The sequence below is a fragment of the Diabrotica virgifera genome, chromosome 5 (genome assembly GCF_917563875.1).
Source record: "Diabrotica virgifera virgifera chromosome 5, PGI_DIABVI_V3a".
NCBI lineage: Eukaryota > Metazoa > Arthropoda > Insecta > Coleoptera > Chrysomelidae > Diabrotica > Diabrotica virgifera.
This window is the reverse complement of record NC_065447.1, coordinates 34,860,663-34,882,888: the sequence shown is the minus strand read 5'-3', so window position 1 is coordinate 34,882,888 and position 22,226 is coordinate 34,860,663. Positions and strand designations below refer to the sequence as shown.

General features: G+C 32.4%; 2 protein-coding genes across 2 annotated transcripts in view; one reads left to right on the top strand and one right to left on the bottom strand.

Annotated features, from left to right (window-relative positions):
* LOC114343449 (N-alpha-acetyltransferase 16, NatA auxiliary subunit) overlaps positions 1-22,226 on the bottom strand; it is a 504,210-nt gene that overhangs the window by 234,703 nt on the left and 247,281 nt on the right. The window lies entirely within an intron of this gene.
* Positions 20,620-22,226, top strand: part of LOC114343448 (uncharacterized) — a 179,574-nt gene continuing 177,967 nt past the window's right edge. The window contains exon 1 of the mRNA XM_028294278.2: positions 20,620-20,859. The gene's annotated coding sequence lies outside the window, so the exon portion shown is untranslated. The remainder of the gene's footprint in view (positions 20,860-22,226) is intronic.

Here is a 22,226-nt window from a genome sequence, read left to right as displayed (position 1 = left end):
AACTCTTGCTACACCATCGCTGCCGCGAATCAGTTCAATCACGCGACCTAACTTCCACCTTAATGGAGGCAAATTGTCCTCTTTAAAAAGCACTAACGCGTTTTCCGTCACTTCACGATGAGTAGTAGTCCACTTGGTACGCTTCTGTAGTTCGGAGATGTATTCCTTGTTTCAGAGTTCCCATATTTCCTTTGCTCTTTCTGTCTTCTATGTAAATACTCGATAACGACTCCCAAAGTGGAAGTCAAACCGTCAATGAATTAATTTAAAAAGTTGTGGCTTTATTTCCAAAAAAAATAGTAAATTACATAATTATGCTACAAAGAAATAGCTTCAGAACAATATTATATTTCCTTTTTAAATCACTGACTTTATTGTGTACACGTTTAGTACACAAGTTAGGTTGTATATATATTTACCACAAAATATGCATGTATTTTTAAAAGTTACTGTACAACCTCCGCAATTCAGCAGTATAAAGATAATGGTATATATCTTATATAAAAATTTCCCTCAGCAAATTCTATAAACAACAAACATACAAACTCAATTTTTGATACGTTTTTCGTAGTTATATTATGAATGCATCCCACTACGATTTTTTTTCTAGAGGCATCCATAAATATAAATAAAGTTGGCTATTCTGTCACTACGTTTGAATTGAAGTGAACACCGATTTGTATACATATTTATCGCAGAGCAAATTTTATATTTAATTTATATTTTTATATATTTATCACAGATATTATATGAATCGTATGTAATCGTAACTTCTATTAATGAATACAGCACTAGAAGAAAATTTATGTTCGGTAATTTAAGAAAAAAAGACTTACGATATAGATCGTTCTGTTTACCTATATTTTCTAAATGGTATATATGTTTACCATCATAGAACATTTATGTGTGTTTAAAAGTTAAATGAAATATGCAGGAAAAAACAATTATTTCTAATAAAACTATTTATGTCATTGATCAACATGAAGTAAAAAAATATAAAATAAATTATCTCCTTTAGGTAATAAAAAACAATATAAATCACCAACAGTTCTGATAACTTCAAAAATGTTCTATTAGTTTCTTATATGGAAATCATTTTATAGATAAACTTCAATAAAGATATGTTACATTAGGAAAAATTATTAAGATTTATGGAGACATTTCCTTAACTGGTTTAATTGACACATTTATATTTTATTAATATTACACCTATGTCAGTGTCAAACTGCTCGCAGAATTTTTTATACCGATTTCTGAACACTTATTTCTTTGTGACAACTATTGAATGAAAAGAGGCAATTAAAAGAAAAGTCTTTATTCAAAGGTGTAATTATCGACAATCTAATGATAAATGTAGTAGAAACCTTTAAGGATATATTAGCAAGGATATCCTGTTGTTTGCGTTTAATGGTTTCTACTTAAGAATTTGTGTTGTTTTCACGTTTCTGTAATTGAATTATAAAGAATTTCAAAATATTTGTGTTTCATTCAACACGGAAAACGTTTAAAGAAGATTCTTGATATACATAATTGCAAAAGATGTCCGTATTGGTCATTTATAGTTATTGTCAATAATCACTTCTTATTTACCGTTAGTACTATCAGTTTTATATTATTTATTGCACAATAAAACTTTAGAAACTTTTGTTTTTCCACACTTTTGAACACTTCCACAAAATTTATCAAAAGGCAATGCTACTACAGCTGTTTCGCCTTTCTCAAGAGATGTATTTTATTATGTGTCTGCACTTTATAGTCTCGAACTGAATAGGTTGTTCTTCATATTCTACCTCCTAAATAGACAATTATACCTTTTTCTGTTTCCTTGGATTGTGCAAAAAACATACATTTTCTTAAATTTACATAAATAACTATCACAGGTTAAATTTACATGAAACAGATGGAAGTCACTAGGGGCCAAATCTGGTGAATAGGGTGGATGCTCCAACAATTCGAACATATGCATGGATTTTAGCCATACATAGTCAAAATGCTCATATTAAACGATGCATTAACCAGATGAAAGGGGATTTTTTTCTGCAATCCGGGTCTTTATTCACGATTTTTTTTCCCTTCAGCTGGTCCAAAAGGTGATAATAATATTGAGAACTTATTGTTTTATCAGTTTGCAATCAATTCCTGTGAAATATATCGCCGCCGCCTACGAAAAGTATAACTCCGAAAAATGCCGTTAAAAGTAGAACTTTCAATGAACGCCGCGAAAAATATTATTTTCGATTATATGATTGTGAAAATTATAATCCCTAATAAAGTGTTAGCGAAAATTTTTATTTTTTGAGGAGTACCAGCAAAAAACATCATTTCTGTTTGCGGGTCCACGAAAATTATAATTACTAAAAAGTTCTCAGAAATAATTGTTTTCGTCGGCAGAATCAGAAACAGAAAGGGAAATAATTGTTTTCGTCGGCATCTATTATGAACTAAATCTTTTCGTTATAAATATTTTGGTAGTTATAATCTTCGCGGACACGCATATAAAAAGAAATTGTATCGCCAACACTTATCAAAGAGTTATTATTTTCACTGGAAATGTATTAGGAATCACATTAATCATAGGTACCAGCGATATAATAAATCCCCAAGATGAAGAAAACGTAAGTTTTGTTAAATGTACACAACATTCTGGTAATAGATTCCTCTTTTACTTGAGCTAGGCTAATTTGAGATGATTTATCTTAGTCCAATTGACGTTAATTTACTAATTTGGTCAAATCACTGAATGATTAAAATTTCAATTTCCACCTCCATGGGTGGCACTAACCTGAAATGACTGGTCATTAATATCCTCACTCACTTCGGTCGTAATAAGCCTTTAGGTGTTGAGTTTAGAGAAAAAAAAGGTAATCGTAATGTTAAAGCACATTTCCGGTTAAAACAACTGCTTAAGTGCCCTAATTACTAAGTTCGTTCTTCTATTCATTAATCAAAAGCCGAAAGTGCGCGTTACAATTGCACCTTTCCTTATAGTGAGGAGACTTTTACAGCTTTTAATGTAATAAGAAATAAAATTATTCTAAATCTGTTCGTGGCATCTCAATTGTAAAATATATTTTGTAATACATCTTGTTCTTCTACCTTCTTATTAGGCAATTCAGTATGTTCCTTGGATTGTGCCTTCATGCTATATTGTTATGCATACTCGATACTTATGCGATGTCATACTCGATCTTTTCCGTGCTGGGACCACACTTCCACCCGACGCACAGTGGTTCCAAATGCTGAAAATGTGGTCATGAGGTAAAATAAAAAAAAATCCCTATTTAGGGATTTTCATGTTTACAGCAGTTTTCTCATACTATCGTAGAATCGTAATACGCAGGATCAGACCGGATCTATGCTTATTTATAACTCCGGGACAAGTAAGACCTTATTTTGGCCGACATCGACAGTGAATTAAAAAAAGAATGTTTAGATTGAAAACTCTGCAAAACGTTTTGTGGTTTATCAATTTTATTACTGTAAAGCAGATTCTTCTTTTTCAAGTATGTGTTAATGTAAGATACAAGTTGACTAAATATTTGATAACAATAAGTGCCTAAAATTTGTTAACGAATAAACAGTAAAAATATACTTAAAATATTCAAAATTTCGTAAAAATACATGCAAAAAGTACAAAATTCTACGATTAATGTTTAATAGTCTCAAAATGTACAGTCACAAGATACAGAATCACATTGGATTAGGGGGTAATCCATAAACTACGTCGTTGAGAAGAGGGAGGGGGGGCTTGCTTATTACGACGCAGTACGACAGGGGGAGGGGGGTATGAGTGCCCATTCGACGTCGTTTAATATATTGGTATATTTGTCGCTATTGTGTCTATAAAAATAATTTTTTACTAGCTTCTACCAGCATTAAAGTATCAGATATTCATATAAAAACCTATAGTTTTTGATATGAAATTGAAAATAAAACAAAACGTTTACGAATAAATATACCTTTGTTAAAATTAAAAAGAATAATTCTATTATAGATACTTTTATCGCATACTTTTCATTTCCTTTTTATCAGTCACGGCATTAAACTAATATTAGGTAGCACTTTTGTACAGGACAACAAACAATAAGACATTGTTCTTTGGGTTAAAACAATCGCTTCTATATACAGAACAACGTCTGGAAGCAAAAAAATATTAAATTGTTAGTTCATTTATGTGCTGCATACTGCAACAGTTCTGAAAGAACGAATAGAAATAAAATATTGTTTTCTATTTAGTTAGTAAGTCATATTTATACTTTAGAAGAAATGGCATCGAAATCAAAACAAAATAAATATAAAGATTTATATGATGCAGTTAAGAAAGCATACCCCGCAAAATCTTGGTCCAATGCAATTTAAATGCATTCATTTATTTCGAATACTAAGAAAACTAATAAAGATTTTTGAAAAATTTAAACACAGATTGAAAGACTGCATTATTGCCGAGGGCCAACAGTTCCTGAAAACATATATAATGTTTATTTTAATAAGTTACAGGGGTGAAAAAAAAGAGAAAATTTTGTCTGATTTTTCATTTCAAATATTTCATTCAACAGAAACCTTTTGTTTATTCTAAGGGACTTTCAACCCTCGGTAATAATATAATCTTTTATTCTGCGTTTAAATTTTTCAAATATATTTATTAGTTTTCTCAGGATTCGAAAAAAATTAATTCATTTAAATAGCATTGAACCAAGATTTTACGCCTACCCCCTCATATTTGATTAAAAAAAAACAATATTGATTTTTTTAAATTAATGAAAGGTGGGTCGTGAGTTGCAACGACGACGTCGACATGGAAGGGGGGGGGCGTCTCTAAACGACAAATTACGACGGAGGGGGGAGGGTATTAAAAAGTTCAAATTTTTTACGACGTAGTTTATGGATGCTCCCTTATCTGCTTAAAACTGCCTATGCAGAGTTGGCAGTTGTTGCGTATGTATCGGCGGTTTTACAAAAGTAATAGGTTCTGAGTATTGTACTTCAAAAACAAAATGTATTGGTAATCATTAATTTCAAAAGTGTCTCATAACATACAATTTCAAAAAAATATACGTTTAAAATAAAATTTTCGAATTTCTTTCGGCCATATTGAATCCGCCCATCCGCCATGTTGTTTTTCAAAAAAATAATGTTCGATCAGCGACCCTAAACTACCAAATTTAACAAAAAAATTTGCATTTTGACAGATATTTTCAATTTTTTTCCGCCATCGTGGATCCGCCATTTTGTTTTTCAAAAAAATAATGTCAGATTCGTAATCAGCGATGCCAAAAACCCTTAAGTACGGAAGTACTGTTAAAGGCTCATGACCACTGTCATGAAAGTGTACTGTTAAAGGTTCGTGATCTGTCTCTTGCTACCTTGACTACCCTTTCGTCTTCTATTTTGATCTCTTAGTGTGATTCCCGTGATTCCTCTAATTATTCGCATTTCTGTTATTTCTAGCATCCTTTATGTTTTAGATATATCAGAAAAAGCCATCAAAGCACTCCATGAAGTGATATGGGACAACACTCTAACCAAACAAAACACAAAAAAGGATCTGTAAGAGCATAGTGCTGAATATTACCCTACATGAAGCAGAAGTATGGCCAATGGTAACAATACGAAATAAAATAAGAACAGTTGAATTGGACTTTATGAGAAGAAAATCACTAGAGAGGATAGAATAAGGACAGAGGAAATAAGGAATAGAATAGGAGTAGAATGCTTAATTACAAAAAAGTTGGAAACGGAGCCCTACAGTGGTACGGACATGTACAAAGAATGCCAGAGCCCAGGTGGCCGAAAGAATATTGTATTGGGACCCGCCGGGAAGAACGCGGAGAGGAAGACCTGCTATGAGATGGAAAACGTACATAGAAAATGTTATGATAGATAAGAGACATCAGAGAAGGTGACCGAATTTTGGTTTCGTAAATTTCTTTTTTACATCTGGTCGATTCTTTGTTGATGACTATTGTTTTTGTTTTCTAGACTGAAATGACTATGTTTAACTTCTTTGTCATATTTATTTATTTAAAATCCACGAGGAAAAAAATTTTCCTGTAGTTGGCTGTATACCATTTATTACAAAAAACCATGAAATCTTTTATAAAAGGTATATGTATTTGTTAAAATCCCTATACAGGGCTACATCGTAAAACAAACAGAACTAGTTTTCAATCGGTTGACCGATCATCATCAGTGTTTCTTGAATCATACATGCTAACCACCAAAGTAAAAATATTGGGTAAAAACCCTTTAAAATTAATCCGTCATAGGAACATATAAAATTGATGTGACTTTACCTATGGATGTACAAAATATAGTCTGTTCGCTAAACTCAGACGCAACTTTCTAGATATTTTAATCGGTAATTTTGCCAATTTTAGTAAAATTGCCAAAAAATAATTACTAAATAGTTAATAATCACTAAATAGTTAGTAATTTTGCCAATTTTTGCAAAATTGGCAAAAAACAAAAAAATTATCGACTAAAATATCTAGCCAGTTGCGTCTGAGTTTAGCGAACCGACTGTATCCAATGTTTCACGCCCTAGGTACCATTGAGCTAAATATGACTTGTTCACATCATGGCTGTGTAGAAGCACACTTGCTCCAGTACATCCAATTAACACTTCAGTAAAAAGGAAATTTTTCAAAATTATCGGATTCGCAAAATATAATTTATTTTATTAAATTATGAAAATATAACATTTTAACAAATAACACATTTATGAAAACAGTTCAATAATTTTAAAACTTGATTAGACTAAAATATTATGAATGTGGCCACCATTATTGTTTACCACTTCTTGAAGTCGTCTGCACCATAAATTGATAGCCTCATTTATTACACCCTGTTCAAAATTATTCCAAACAAACTGCATTCTTTCTTTGAGCTGTTCGATGATTTCAAATTGTTGATCGTCATACAAATTTTGTTCAAAAATTTGTCAACCGGATTTAATTCTGGGCTGTTCGGGGGCCCCATCTCGGGCTCAATATAGTCCGGGCAATTTTCACTCAAGAATATCCGTGTATTGTGGGAAGTGTGCGAAGCAGCACCATCCTGCTGAAAAGTGTAATCATAACATACTTCTTCAATTTCAGGTAATAGGTGCTTTAAGATTTGTTCTTGATATGTTTCTGAATTAAGTTTTACCCCGGCATCAACAAAAATCAGACGAGATTTTCCCAACATGGATACTGCAACAGAGACTATTACACCTTTTAAGAATTGACTTTCTTCAATTAAAATATGCTCTAGAGAAATGTCTCTCTTAAATTTTACGTCAGAATACACTCAATTATTTTGGGTATTTTTAGGAGGCCATAAATAAAACATTTTTTCATCTGAAAACCATATTTTTCTAATGTCTTCACAGTAGCAAATTACATCTTTCAGTAAGTCTTTGACAGTAAACTTTTTTAAATACTTTAAGATAGCAATCTTCTTTAATGATTCTTTGAACTGATGTGCGGGAAATCCTAGTTTCTTTTGCGATTTTCCTTGTTCCAACAGATTGGCCAGGTTGCAAATTTACTAAAACAACCCTTACTCTAGTAATATTTTCTTCAGTTCTTGAGCTTCGCTTTCTAAGTAAAATTGACATATTTGAGCGTTTGAGAATTTCTTAAGATTTAATAAAAATTACTGCTAATATGAGGCAAAACGATGGAAACGATGTAATTTAGCGTTAAGAGGGTTTCGTTCTGGTGAACATATTAGAAAAGTACTCGAATAAGATTTTCTAATTTAAGTATAAAATAATACTTTACAAATTCGGGATTTTTTAAAATTAAATGGCGAAGGCGTGTTCTAAACATTATTTAAATAAAAAAATTATATTTTGCGATTCCGGTAATTTTGAAAAAATTCCTTTTTAATGAAGTGTTCTGGATAGTTAACCTACCAAAAGAGCATATTAGTTCAATTTTAGCTAAGACAGTTTTCATTTGAAACGAGCTCAAATGCACCGTTACATAAATTTGTTTATAAGTCCGACCCTGTACGTTATTTTTGCTTCCAAATTTCCAATCATGTTGATGACATATTAGGCTATTAGACCTGCAAAAAGAAATTAAATCGCCCAAAAAAACAAAAAAGGTATTTTTAACTAAAAAATGTACTTTATTTTGGCCCACAGTGTATAGTCAAACGCATGAATTACTTGCTATAAGAGTATATGTTGTATGCATGGATTGATATATGTCATTTGATCCAGCCCTAATAGTAATGTATAAAGACTTGTTAGTTTCATCTATTTGTAAAGACTTTAATATTCTTATTTTATTCAATAATTGCAAAACGAAACAATTTTGCAATTAAAACATATGATCATTTACAGAAAGATATCCTTAATTTTGGACAGCACCAAAATGTCATTTTGTTTCTGAGTTTTATACCTTGCGTCAAAGTAACATTTTTTTTTAAATATTGCACTCTTAATTACTTAGTAAACTGATTTCTGTTAAGAAGAAATAGTTTTCTATGACTATAAATCTTCGAAGATAAAATCATACCCACAATCATACCCACAAGCTGCTCCACTATAGGACCATTAAACATATTAATCTCTCTTAACTCTCAATCATTATTTGGGGTAACCCAAGCCGCATTTCGGTAGGAATGTACCACGCCCTGTGGTGATACTACGATTTTCGGTACCACCGCGCTTGACCACCAAGGTTCCTCAGGCAGCTAAGGTCAAGATTTGCTCTTATTTCGACCATTGTTAAACTTTAAAGACTTAAATTGATCTAGATTAAGAAATAAGTCAAAAATGGTATCGACAGTAGTAACATAGCCGCCAGAAACAATAGGAAAATCATGACTAATGTACATTACAATGCTAAATGTGATTCAGGCACGTGATATTAGATTGGTTGATGAAATGAGCCATTTTTGGAGGTTAACCTAACAATTAAAATTAAGAAATGGTTTAGATTAGTCGGCCAAAATATTTACCGCCTAAGTGTAATGATAAATAACAATAAATTACATTGCGTATGCTTTTTTTATTTAGCTGTGGTTTATTTTACGTTAACTTTTAGTTAAAAATTATTGAGAAAATCTTAATGTACATACAAATATTTTTTTACTACTTCATTATAAAGATCAATGGCAAACAAACGTAAAACACAAACGCGATGTACCTAATTCGCAAAATCATAATTCGCGGATTGAAGACGTCCAAGATCTTAAAAAGGCCCTGTGAAAGCGATGCAGTCGTTAATAGGATCAAAATTAACCAAAATTATTATTTTCGATAAGTTTAATAATAATAGTCTGAGCTACGCCGCGCCGGCTCCCCTTTCGATAAGTTTACGGTACTTTTGTTTATCAACATTAAGAAAGATATAGATACAGATCTGACGACTACCTTTACCTTACTGTTCCCACTTTCCCACTTTTCAAAATGTCGGTTCAGTCAGCTGTCAAATATCGTGCTGCCAATTACACCGTTAAGTTTTCATCTGCCATCTGTCAAGACTACGTTTTTTCTCAATAAAATGTGTTCCAAATTTTCTTATTCCTTTTTAGCTGTCAATCTGCTGACAAGTTACTTTGATCCTAGTCAATCGCCGTTAAAACAACGGACCTACCTGTAATTAGAACCTTCTAAGAGTTTCTTTTTCGTTATTATCAGCAGAAGAACTAGTAAAAACAACGAATGTAACATATTTTAGACAGCTTTATGTTTATGCTAAATGATCATGTGATACAGATTTGAGTTCTACGTTATCCACATTAATATTATTAACTATAAGTTAATAATGACACAGGATATATACCTAACAACTAAAAAATGTGGACAGCTGAAACAAACAAAAATAGTCATATTATGCCAAAAAATCAACCAGAGTAAAAGGGAGTCAACACTGATCCAGAAAAAAAACTAAGAAAATATACTAAAACGTGGAAAATAAACAGAACTAGAATAATCAAAGTGAACCTTGACATGGTTATATAGATTGATAATCCTGGAGATCTACAAAGTAAATGATGATGAAACAGTTAAAAAATCTGAATAAGAAAAATCAAAGAAGCGGCTGTTATTATGAACAATGAAATCAATTGCTTTGCAAATTCCTCGGATGAATTCATTAGGATCTGGTTACCTGTATTAAAGAAGAAAATCAATAGAAATAAAATACCTCTATTGTTGGACGTAGTTTTACAATAACAAACAGATAAAATCAGAGCCTGATGTTAATATTAAAAGTAAACTAAATGTGAGACAAATACAGGAAAACAGGGTTAACAAAAACCCTCAAGGTCACTTTTACCGCATAAACGTACTTCTGTTATCGCTTCTCCTCACGGTTGCAGACAAATTGGTTTTACTGTACTTTTCATATCAGGATAGTATCATGGGTTTTTCCTAGTTTCTTCCTCATGATTTATTAGAGGATTACTAGCAGGAGAATTTTACTGTCATGTGGTTGTTTTAAACTCGACGAGCCATAAAGGAAATAATTACGCAGGAAGGACAAGGCATTTCGCTTCATAGTGTCCTTTACGACCAGAACATTTCAAAAGAAAATAAAAATGATCTGTAAATCCATTATCAAGAGTATAACATAAATAATATGAAAGTTAAGTACGACAGATCAAAGGAAAACAGAAAAGACAATTACAGCTACAGAGATGGATTTCTGAAGAAAGGCAGCAGGAAAATCGGTAATAGAAAAGGTGACTAACAAAATAATTAGTGAGATAAAAGTAAAACACTCATTATTAGACGATATCAAAACTAAACAACTAATTTGTTACGGCCACGTACAACGCATAAACGAGAGAAGACAACCAAAATATATTTTAAAATGGCCATCAAGAGGAAACAAACTGATCATTTGAAGGTCGTAGTATATTAGCAATATGTGAGAAATGCGAAAGAAAAAACATTTAAAATTTCATCAACATCACAGTTTTATCTATTATACGCTAGGCTAGAGCATTTACCCTTAATTGATTTCCACACAAACTTTCCATTTTCCTCTTTTCTATTTTTAAAAGTACCAGGTATTTTTAATTTTAATCAGTGAAAGGTCAATTATCTTAACTATTTAAACAATTACATCAATTAAATACAACACAGTTCACTTTTGAGTTTCCTCGTCTATTTCAAACACATTAAAATTGCCAATACAAATTTCTGTTACATAACTGAAAAGTTTAAACTGCAAAATAGCTACAATTAAATTTAATACAAAAATTGCTAATAATTAGAGCAATACCATTTGCACAATCTAGAAAAACCATCAATTTTATATAAATGGCATAATGTTTTTATATAATAATTGTACCAAGTGCTGTATAATTCATAATTAAGCCGGTGATGGGCAGGAATGTTGGAAACGGTTCAGGGCATCTGTTGGATTTTCGAATATTTCTTTCAAATTTATTATGCAGTTGAATCATTTACCATTACAAAGAATTTTTGAACGGTTATATATGTCAGGAATTTAGGTTGGTTGAATTACTGTTCTTATGGTTACAACACAAGACAAATAATGTTTATACTGCTTTGACTATCACCAGAAATAAGCTATCGACAGGGTTAGTAGGGAGGAACACACCAAACGTTAAGGCTGTATAATATACGGAAAAATAATTAAAAATAACTCATTAAAATAGTGATTATGTAGATATAAACTTATTCAAATCGTGGCTATGCAAATATGGTGTTTGTTTATGGGTTTGGTAATGGAAACTCTGGAGCTGTTGTTGAAGAATATCGTCAACGGTTTCCAAATCGGAGAACTCCAGATAAAAGTATATTTATAACCTATTAATTCTGCTGTAAAACGAAAATTATTATAGAGACGTCTTATTTTTCAATTCATTCAGAGAGTGACATAAACACCCTAACCGGTTTCAAGCTCCTTAGCTATCACCAGAGAGTGTATATTAGTGATGTTGATTATAGTTACTTTCGAGTATTCGTTACAAATCGTTACTTTTGTATAAAGTGATCAAAGTATTCGTTACTTTGATTACTTTTGTTACTTTTGTATTTGAGTACCGGTACCCATATCGAGAATCGTATTTCTCAGTAGGTAGGTATTTTGTATAGGTATTCCGAAATAACAACGACCTTCGCCCATCTGTTTAAGGGATAAAAATGATTTGATTACTATTTGATTATCTACAAATCGTTACTTTTGTATAAAGTAATCATTTAAGTATTCGTTACTTTGATTACTTTGATTACTTTTGTTACTTTTGTATTTGAGTACCGGTAATCATATCGAGAATCGCATTTCTCAGTACATATTTTGTATTAGTATTAGTAGGATACTTTGATTACTATGATTACTCTTGTATTTGAGTATGGTAATCATATCGAGAATCGCATTTCTCTTTAATGGATAGAAATTAAATGATATGTAATTGTTCTGTCATTGCTGCTCCACAATATCAGTAATCTCGAGTAATATCTTTGCATCAATTAAGTGTCAGAAACAAATCCTCGAAACTCTAGATGACGTATCTTAGCAGTAACCCTGGGCACCCAGGTGCTTCGGAGGTCGGTTCTGATTGTAAATTCGTGTTCAGTGACCCCAAATACCCCGAAATAAGAAAATCTGGCCCTTAATATAGGTCTGATTTTAACATGTTTATGCATTTTTCGATGCGTTTTATACACTTTAAAATGTAATAATGCATTACTACCTATTTTTTATTGTGGACTTTTTTCCAGGCGTCATCCTAATCCTAAATACAATGCAAAAAGTTGCAAGTCTATGTACCTACTATATTTAAAAATAGATTTATTCCTGTATTTTTAGTGTTAAATGCCCTGGTCTAATAAAGACAATGCCGTATCTACATGTAAAATTAAAATCGATGATCATAGTCTAGAAATATTATCATTTCTGCATATTTTCCAATCAATCTAAGCTATTTTTTCTAGGCCTGATAAGAATGGTGTGTATTTATTATTAAAATCTAATGTAATTGATGGATTCGACCGTTACTTGAGGGAAGTTCATTTTATCTCACAATAAAACACTGAAAACTTTTGTTTTCTATACTTCCACAAAATTTATTATTTACAACTATGTGACTACAGCTGTTTCGGCAGAGTGCCTTTCTCAAGTGATATAATTTACAATGTGTTTGCCATTGCCTTTTTAAGTTTCTAACTAAAGAGGTTGAGGAGTGGGGAGCTGCTTGTCTCGAGTTGGTCATTCAGAATTATATCTGTATTTTTCAGTTTATTAATTTCCATAGATTCTAAAAAAGATAGCTTAAGGCCTTTATTTTGGATATGCAGAATTTGAAACTCTTCATTGAAAGAATGATTATGATCTAGTCTAGAAGGTGAAGTGCGTATGTAGAAGTGTCTGTTTTTCTATTGTTGAAAAGCCCTTTTGTGTTCTGCTATCCGTTTGTCAAAAGTTCTGCCAGTTTGACCGATGTACGTTTTCGGACAGTCACCACAAGTTAGTTTGTACACACCACACTGTAGTTGCTTCCTCTTTCGGCTTTTATTGTTCTTAATATATTAATTTGCTTAAGTTGTTGTTAGTTCTGAAAGCTGGTATTATTCCTTTCTTTTTTATGTATCTGGCTATTTTTGTTGTTATCTTGCCAGGATATGTGAGAGAGCAGAAGGTACTGGGTTCTTTCTGTGGTGGTGGATACACTAATTTCAAGGCTTTCTTATGGAGTTTTTGGTTTAAAATTTTGTTAACTGTTTGTTCTATCTCGGGATAGAACTAAACACCATTAAACAAATAGCAGTAAACAACGGCTATAACGAACAAACAGTTAACAAAATTTTAAACCAAAAACTCCATAAGAAAGCCCTGAAATTAGTGTATCCACCACCACAGAAAGAACCCAGTACCTTCTGCTCTCTCACATATACTGGCAAGATAACAACAAAAATAGCCAGATGCATAAAAAAGAAAGGAATAATACCAGCTTTCAGAACTAACAACAACTTAAGCAAATATATTAAGGTGATACAGTAGCGATCAACAGGTAGCAAAAATGCGTTCCAAGATTGCGGCTGTAATTTTGAATATTTTTTCGAGATATTTGGCACACGTATTCGTAATATAATAAAGAATGGCGGTACAGAGCCCCATTTGAAAAATATATTAATATGTGGAAATTACTCTGTAATTAAATACAATATTAAAAAAACGAGCCTGTACCGCCATTAAGAAGAACAAAAAAATACACTTTCTTCAAATAAACTTTTTTATCCGATGCCTAGATTTTTTGTCATTTTGGAGCTACTAAAATTTTTTATTTCATTAGTAGTTCCAAAATGACACAAAATCTAGGCATCGGATAAAAAAGTTTATTTGAAGAAAGTGTATTTTTTTGTTCTTCTTAATGGCGGTACAGGCTCGTTTTTTTAATATTGTATTTAATTACAGAGTAATTTCCACATATTAATATATTTTTCAAATTGGGCTCTGTACCACCATTCTTTATTATATTACGAATACGTGTGCCAAATATCTCGAAAAAATATTCAAAATTACAGCCGCAATCTTGTAACGCGTTTTCGCTACCTGTTGATCGCTACTGTTTCCTCTTAAGAACAATAAAAGCCGAAAGAGAAAGCAACTACAGAGTGGTGTGTACAAACTAACTTGTGGTGACTGTCCGAAAACGTACATCGGTCAAAATGGCAGAACTTTTGACAAACGGATAGCAGAACACAAAAGGGCTTTCAACAATAGAAAAACAGACACTTATACATACGCACTTCACCTTCTAGATCATAATCATTCTTTCAATGAAGAGTTTCAAATTCTGCATATCCAAAATAAAGGCCTTAAGCTATCTTTTTTAGAATCTATGGAAATTAATAAACTGAAAAATACAGACATAATTCTGAATGACCAACTCGAGACAAACAGCTCCCCACTCCTCAACCTCTTCAGTTAGAGACTTAAAAAGGCAAACACATTGTAAATTATATCACTTGAGAAAGGCACTCTGCCGAAACAGCTATAGTCACATAATTGTATATAATAAATTTTGTGGAAGTATAGAAAACAAAAGTTTTCAGTGTTTTATTGTGAGATAAAATCTAATTTGTTGCATTTTTATTTTCAAAAGAACTAACATCTGTGAAATTCTGTGAATGATCTACCTCGACAAATCGTATAGACATCTGTTTCTGGGTGCATGCTTTGTTAAATGATATACCTCCCTCTGTTTCAGCTACTTCTCAGCGCCCTGTAATCCTGTAAAACTCTTCATAGCCTTCGCCCTTCATAGATAAAATTTTAGTTAACTGTACTGATACCGAACACTCGTGGAATACCGGTCCGACATCAATCGAGTAGATACAATGCTCAAAATCAAAATAGGTACTCGCTCTGATACGATTGGTACGAAGTAATCATAGTAATCAAAGTAACGATTTACCTCTCTGTATAATAATCGTTACTTTCGGTATTCATAATTAACGAGTACTTTGTAACGAATAGTTACTTTTTCAACATCACTAGTGTATATATGACTTTCTCCGAATGGAATAAAACAAATCCGACTGCTAGTACCGAATTGCAGCAAAATAACCCGATATGGGTACCGTGGCGGCATCTACTTGCAACAAGGGAAAGTTTAACTTTAATAAAATTAAAAATGATATTAAAATAAAATTTTTATTGAGACCAATTTTCTGATAACGCCTTCGCGGTTTGTAGAATTTGCAAACCATACGAATACTGAGGCAAAGTAGGATAGGGGAGATCTATGAATTGCATCTCACTTTCTGCCTGCTCAGCGTGGCAAAAGTTCCAACGAAAACTTTGTCCCACATAATCTGACAAGGAATAAACTAATGGAAATAAATAATAATTCTGCTGTACAACGAAAACTAGAGACGCCTTATATTTTAGTTCATTCAGAGATTGTCAAAAATATATTTATTAGAGCTTTCAACAAACCATGCGATAACGGAACGCTTCCTAGTAATAAAATAAGCTCGGAACGTACTCCCAGACAAAGTTTACAAGAAATATAAAATATTCTGGATTCAGTAGAAGATGATCCATAGATCAGCTCACTAATAATTGGTACTCATTTGGGTATTCCTCAAACGAGATTAATCAATACACTTCACGGGCAAGGTGTATATCCATACCACCTACAACGTATACAGTACCTACAACCGAAAGATTATTCCAGCCAATGAATTGTCAAGACTCCTACAGAACGTTCTACTAAACATCAGAATGCAAATGAATTATCAGCACGATGGAGCTTTTGCACACTTTGCTCGTCAGATCAGGCAACATTTGAACACAAAATTTCCAAGGCGTTGGGTTGGTCGCAGTGGCCCTATTAGTTGGCCTCCAATGTTTCCAGACCTAACACCATTAACTACTTTTTATGGTACTGGTTCACAAATGAGGTTTACAAGGTAAAAGCCGACAATCGGGATGCACTAATTAGACGTATTAGAAATGTTGCAACCATAATTAGAGCAAAACCATGACCAAATCAGAAGAGCAACGTTGAAGCTTCATAAACGAAGCACGAAATGCTTACAGGTCAATGACGGTACATTTGAAAATTAGTCATTATAAGAATGTTAAGTTACAAGTTTGTGTTATTATCACTATAACTCGGAAACAAATGAAAATAAAATAACAGCATATTATATGGGTTAACAGCATATTATATTATTATTAATACGTATATTACACAGTTTTAAAGTTTGGTGAGTTCCCACTCACCCTGTATACGTAGTGTGACCAACTCCAAGTCACTCGAATCCGGGACAAGGCTGAAAAAAATACCTGAAATCCGGGACTTTTCAATAAAAATCGGGCCATTTTATAAGAACACGATAATTAAAATACAGAAACGAAAAAAATCCACCATTTTAGTTTTTATACAACTATCTTCTTCTTGACGTGCCTATCCGTGACGAATGGTGGCGATCGTCATGGCAATCTTCACTTTATCTGCATCAACGCGAATAAGCTGCACAATATGTTGTGTTAAACCAGGTTCTGAGGTTCTTTAACCAGGATGTTCTTCTTCTTCATGGACCTCGCTTTCCAAATATTTTTCCTTGCAGGATGGGTTGTAGGAGGGCATATTTGGATTCATTTTGCATAATGTGTCCAAAGTATTCCAACTTTCGAGATCTGATGGTGGTTAGTACTTCTCGGTTCTTCCCCATTCTTCTAAGGACCTCCCCATTTGTGACCCGATCAGTCCTATAGAACTATAGGAGTTCTATAGGATATCCTATAGTCTGTAGAACTATAATCTATAATACCACGATATAAAATGCATGGATTTTGGACGTGGTGTTAGCATTACACTCTAGAAATTGTCGACTTTTTTTCGTTCCACGAATTCAATTTGATGTGAATTCTTAGAAGAATAACGTATTCAAAATTTCAAAATATAATTTTACCAAAACTTTTAAAATTCGGATGACCCGGAAGCCTTGTCCGGGACGCCGGGACACGACTTCGTAATTCGGGCCATGTCCCGGATTTTTCGGGCTAGTTGGTCACACTATGTGTACGGGACAGATCAGCACAATTTTTGAACACGTTGATAAAAGAACTTGTAATGCTGCAGAAAGGAATTACCTTATAATTTGTATATAAAATCAAAATGTCTTGCATAATCTACGTATAAATAAATTTTTATTACGTAAAAATAATTATAGTATTTATATTCCGACTAAGATTTTAATTATATTGAATATTCAGGTAGATTAATCGTTATATTTTATCATTGAAGTAATTAGTTGTGGTAGTTAAACCAAGAGACAAATGTTTGTGACTTTGTTTTGTTGTATCTCATGGACATGAAAAATACTTGCGCTTAAATTCACATTCGACATGCTCTAGTAGAACAAGAGCTCGTCGGAAAAGGTCCCCACCCCTAGGCACAGGGGCACGAATACCACAAGGGTAGCGAAAAAGCAGATGAAACGGCCAAACAAGACTCATCACTCATAGTTCAGAGAAATAAGGAAAAAAATATCCTGTTGGTGACACAGCCCCCTCAAGGCCGAAACCAAATTTTTTGAGTAGTATGGACATCTATAGGACACCTAATAATAACCTATATGATTCCTGCAGCCGATTTTGATGATATACATACATAGTTATAAACAAATGAAGATCAAAAAACGGTAAATTCTCGCTTTTTTCGTCTATTACCAAAAAGTTAAGCATTTTAAACAAATTTAGGAGTAAGAAACTCATAAATCATATAAAAAACTTCAATATGGCGTTCGCGGAATATGCCTATCCTTATTGGTTGCTTAGAAAATTGCAAAATAAATCATAAATTTTAAGTTTTTATAAATATGTATTCATAACTTATGTAAAAATATAACTTAGAACCTTCTTATTACAAGGAATGCTGAGACTTCTGATGCTTAAATGATACCCTAAATTTCCAAGCAATTGGTCAAATAGTTTAAAAGATATTTAATTTGTTTTTCCCAAATTAATTTTTTTGCAACACTATAAGTCAGAAAATTATGAAGTACAGTAATACTTTGGATAGTTTATGAAAAATAGTACATTGTTTACCGGGTAGGAAAAGCTTAACATTCCTGGACGACTGTGAAGATTGCTAAGTCGAGGCGCAAGCCGAGACTTAGCAACACAGAGTCCAGGAATGTGGCTTTTCCTACGAGGTAAACATACTATTTTTCCGCAAATCGTTTAAAATTCGACAGATATTGATTGATTTAAAAAAAACGCGATAATTTTATTCCCAAATAAATGGTGCTTTGAAATTCCTAATAAAATTACTTGGGTTACTATGGAAACGTATTGAGGTTGAATTGTCAAACTTGACGCTTATAAATTTAACACTAACAACTGTACGGAAATATCATTTCCTTACAGTAAGGAAATGACATTTCCTTACAGTAAGGAAGTCCTGACTTTTTCTTCAAGAAATTTTGACAGGAATGTCAAAATTTCCTGGCGATTTGCGGAAAAGAATATTTACACTATTAATTTAATTTAAAAAAAATGACAAAAAATAATTCTAAATACATATTGCAAAGTTATTTTGCAAGAACATGTGAATTAAAAAAAGGGGGGGGGGCTAACTTCGTCCCTAGTTGTCCTAGGACAATTGCTTTTTCTTTCTAAATGTGTATAAAAATTCAGTCTTTCTAAATGTGAAAAAATAATTTTTCTACAGGTAACGGTTAAAAAGTTATTCTAATTGTTTATAAGTAAGCAAAGAATCGACATGTTTTTGTAAAATAATTTTACACTGTTTAAAATTACTTGTTGTCATTTTATTTAATTGGATTAGTATTATAAATGTTCTTCTTTCATAAACTCTCCGAAGTATTACTGTAACCTTATAATTTTCTGACTTATAGTGTTGTAAAAAATGAATTTGGGATAAATAAATTAAATAACTTTTAAAGTATTTGACCAATTGCTTTGAAATTTAAAATATAATTTAAGCACAAGAAGTCACAGCATTCATTATTGCATTGCATTATTTTGCAATTTTCTAAGCAACAAATAAGGATAGACATATTCAGCGAACGCCCTATTGAAGTTTTTTTATATGCGAAAATTTACTATGTTTATAACTATGTATATCATCTTAATCGGCTGCAGGAAACATATGTTATTAATATAGGTAGATGTCCATACTACCCAAAAAATTTGGTTTTGGCCTGGAGGAGGATGTGTCACGAGAAAAATCTTATTTCTCTGGACTATCATCAATACCATTCGTTGGACCAGAACCCTCTGCGACGCTTGAAAATCAGTACCAAGAACGGCTACAAGAAAGTGGGTAGCTCACAAATCTCTGGAATGGTGCAGGAATTCACCAAGACAAAGACAGGCGAAACATTTCATTACAGAGCATTGGCCAAAATTCACGGCAGACTTAATAAGCAAAGACAGGAAAACAGTCAAAGCCACAGTAGATTTGCTAACAAGGAACTGTAAGCTGAATTGAAGCTGATGGTAGTGACAGATTCCTATGCAAATTCTGTCATTTAGAAGAAGAAACTACAGATCACATTTCATGTCGGTGTGACAGCCTGGCAAGTGTGCGGATCTTTGCATTAGACAAAGAAAATCCACCGACAATGAACTACATATAAGGTTCAGTTTCGAAGTTATTATACCTTTTAAAAAGGGTCAGGCCACAGAATGTAATCCAGTGCTAGAGGACCACAATAAATCTGAAAATATAGCAGTGGAATAGGCCTAAAGCCTACTTATTGCATTTATCTGTCTAAAATTTTTAAAAGTGTTATACTCTACTAAATTATTTATTAATAGAATATTCAATTTATGATGTAAATTAATTTGTACCAAAATTTTTTAAATAAAGAAACGACATCGAAATCATGTTTAAAAGGAAACAGTAATTTATCAAAAAATAGAAATAAATTGTCCATCACTAAATAATAATTCAATAACATAAAGTACGATATGAAACAAGTAATATACCAAATTGACATAAAAATGATCGATTTTCCTTAATTTCCATAATTCAAACATCGATCTCTTCAACCGGAGACAAAACCTTACCTCGTCCACAGACAACAATGCAATGCACCGTAACCCAATGCACGCTCGCTGGACACGCCGTGCTCCAGAACACCAGCTCGTCGGAGAAGGTCCCCACTTCTTGCAAGAGAGACCGTCGAGCACGTTGCCACTGAATTTCGTCGATGTAGTCGGTGCCGGGCTTAAATCAGATTCACATGATAAAGTACTTGTGCCGATAATTGCGAATTATTTGCTCAAAGTTCAGTCGATTCAACCCTTGCGAGAGGGTGGTTCCGAGGTGGTTGTGATAAGTGCTTGACCGACAAGGATTTTTTATGTTACCACTCCGAAGGAATATCGTGTACAGGACAAAGTAAGAGCAGATATGGTTAAAGGGTACCCGGGAAAGGGTATTTATTATCCATCCCAATTTTGTTTCACTATGAGATTTGTACATACACGGTATATCTTGATTTTTTGCTATACTTTCTTTCAACTTAATGGTACTCCACAGAAAACCCTAAGGCGGAAAATTTTGTGATAAATTCACTACGATATTTTTGTAAAAAATGAAAAGTGGAAAACAACATAATATACATATTTATAAATAGTTGGTTTTTTTACATATTTATATATTATGTCATAATTATTGTTTTCTGAGTGATTTAATTATAAAGTTAGAAAATTGCGTAAGGGTAATGATTCAATTAATTAATTAATAATTTTACAATATATATACTTACTAGTTAATAAAAATTGATCAATTATTGTAAACATTATGGATTTAAAGTGACACCTACATTTTGCATATTGTCCGAAATTTTGCAGATATAACTTTGGTCATGCTGATCAAAAGTTCTGATTGTCCTAGGTCTCAGAAATCAATTGTTTCTGAATTACAGAGGTTTAATATCTGGTTTTTAGTTCATTTCAATAATACATACATAGTTGTATAATATAAAGGGTGTTAGTAAGTAAGGAAGTGCAACAAACTTCAGAGGTTGATTCTGCATGAAAAAATAATGACAGTTTGCTCTATAAACGTATGCCCGCAAATGCTTCGTTTTCCGAGATACGGGGTGGGGTGTTAAAATTTTTCTTAGAAACTGTCGATTTACTTATTGCTCCGAAACGGGTTTAGATATACAAATGAAATTTGTTGAGTTTTTAGAGGTAGTTATTTCTCATTTTTTGCTATACAATTAAGAATTATATATTCATCATTGGCGCGCATCCGTGTAATTGTCTTAATTTATTTAAAGAAAAAAATGGTACGGCACTGAGATGTTTCAAACTAAAATTCATTTTTGAATTCTTCTTTTAATTTATGCTAATAAAAATGTATTTTTTTTCATGTGAGGCGCCATTTTTATGCAAAAAAATAAAACATCTTAACGCGTATTTTCATTTCTTTATTAGAGATAGTTCTCAAGAACTATATAAAACAATAACATTAAACCAGAACAATAACAGAACGTTCTACTAATAAAATATTAAATAGTAGCAAAGCTACAAAAAATGTTCAAAATGACTTTTACTTTATACAAAATGACCAGAGATGTAGCTTTGGTAATGCTGCTCAAAAGTTCTCATTACCCCAAAACACAGAAACCAATTGTTTCTGAGTTAAAGAGCTTCAGTGTCAGTTTTTAGTCCATTTTTCAAAATTTTGAATTTGGAAACGTGCTGTCTCACACATCCAATATACGGCATATGGATGTCAATTTTGTGTTTTATTCA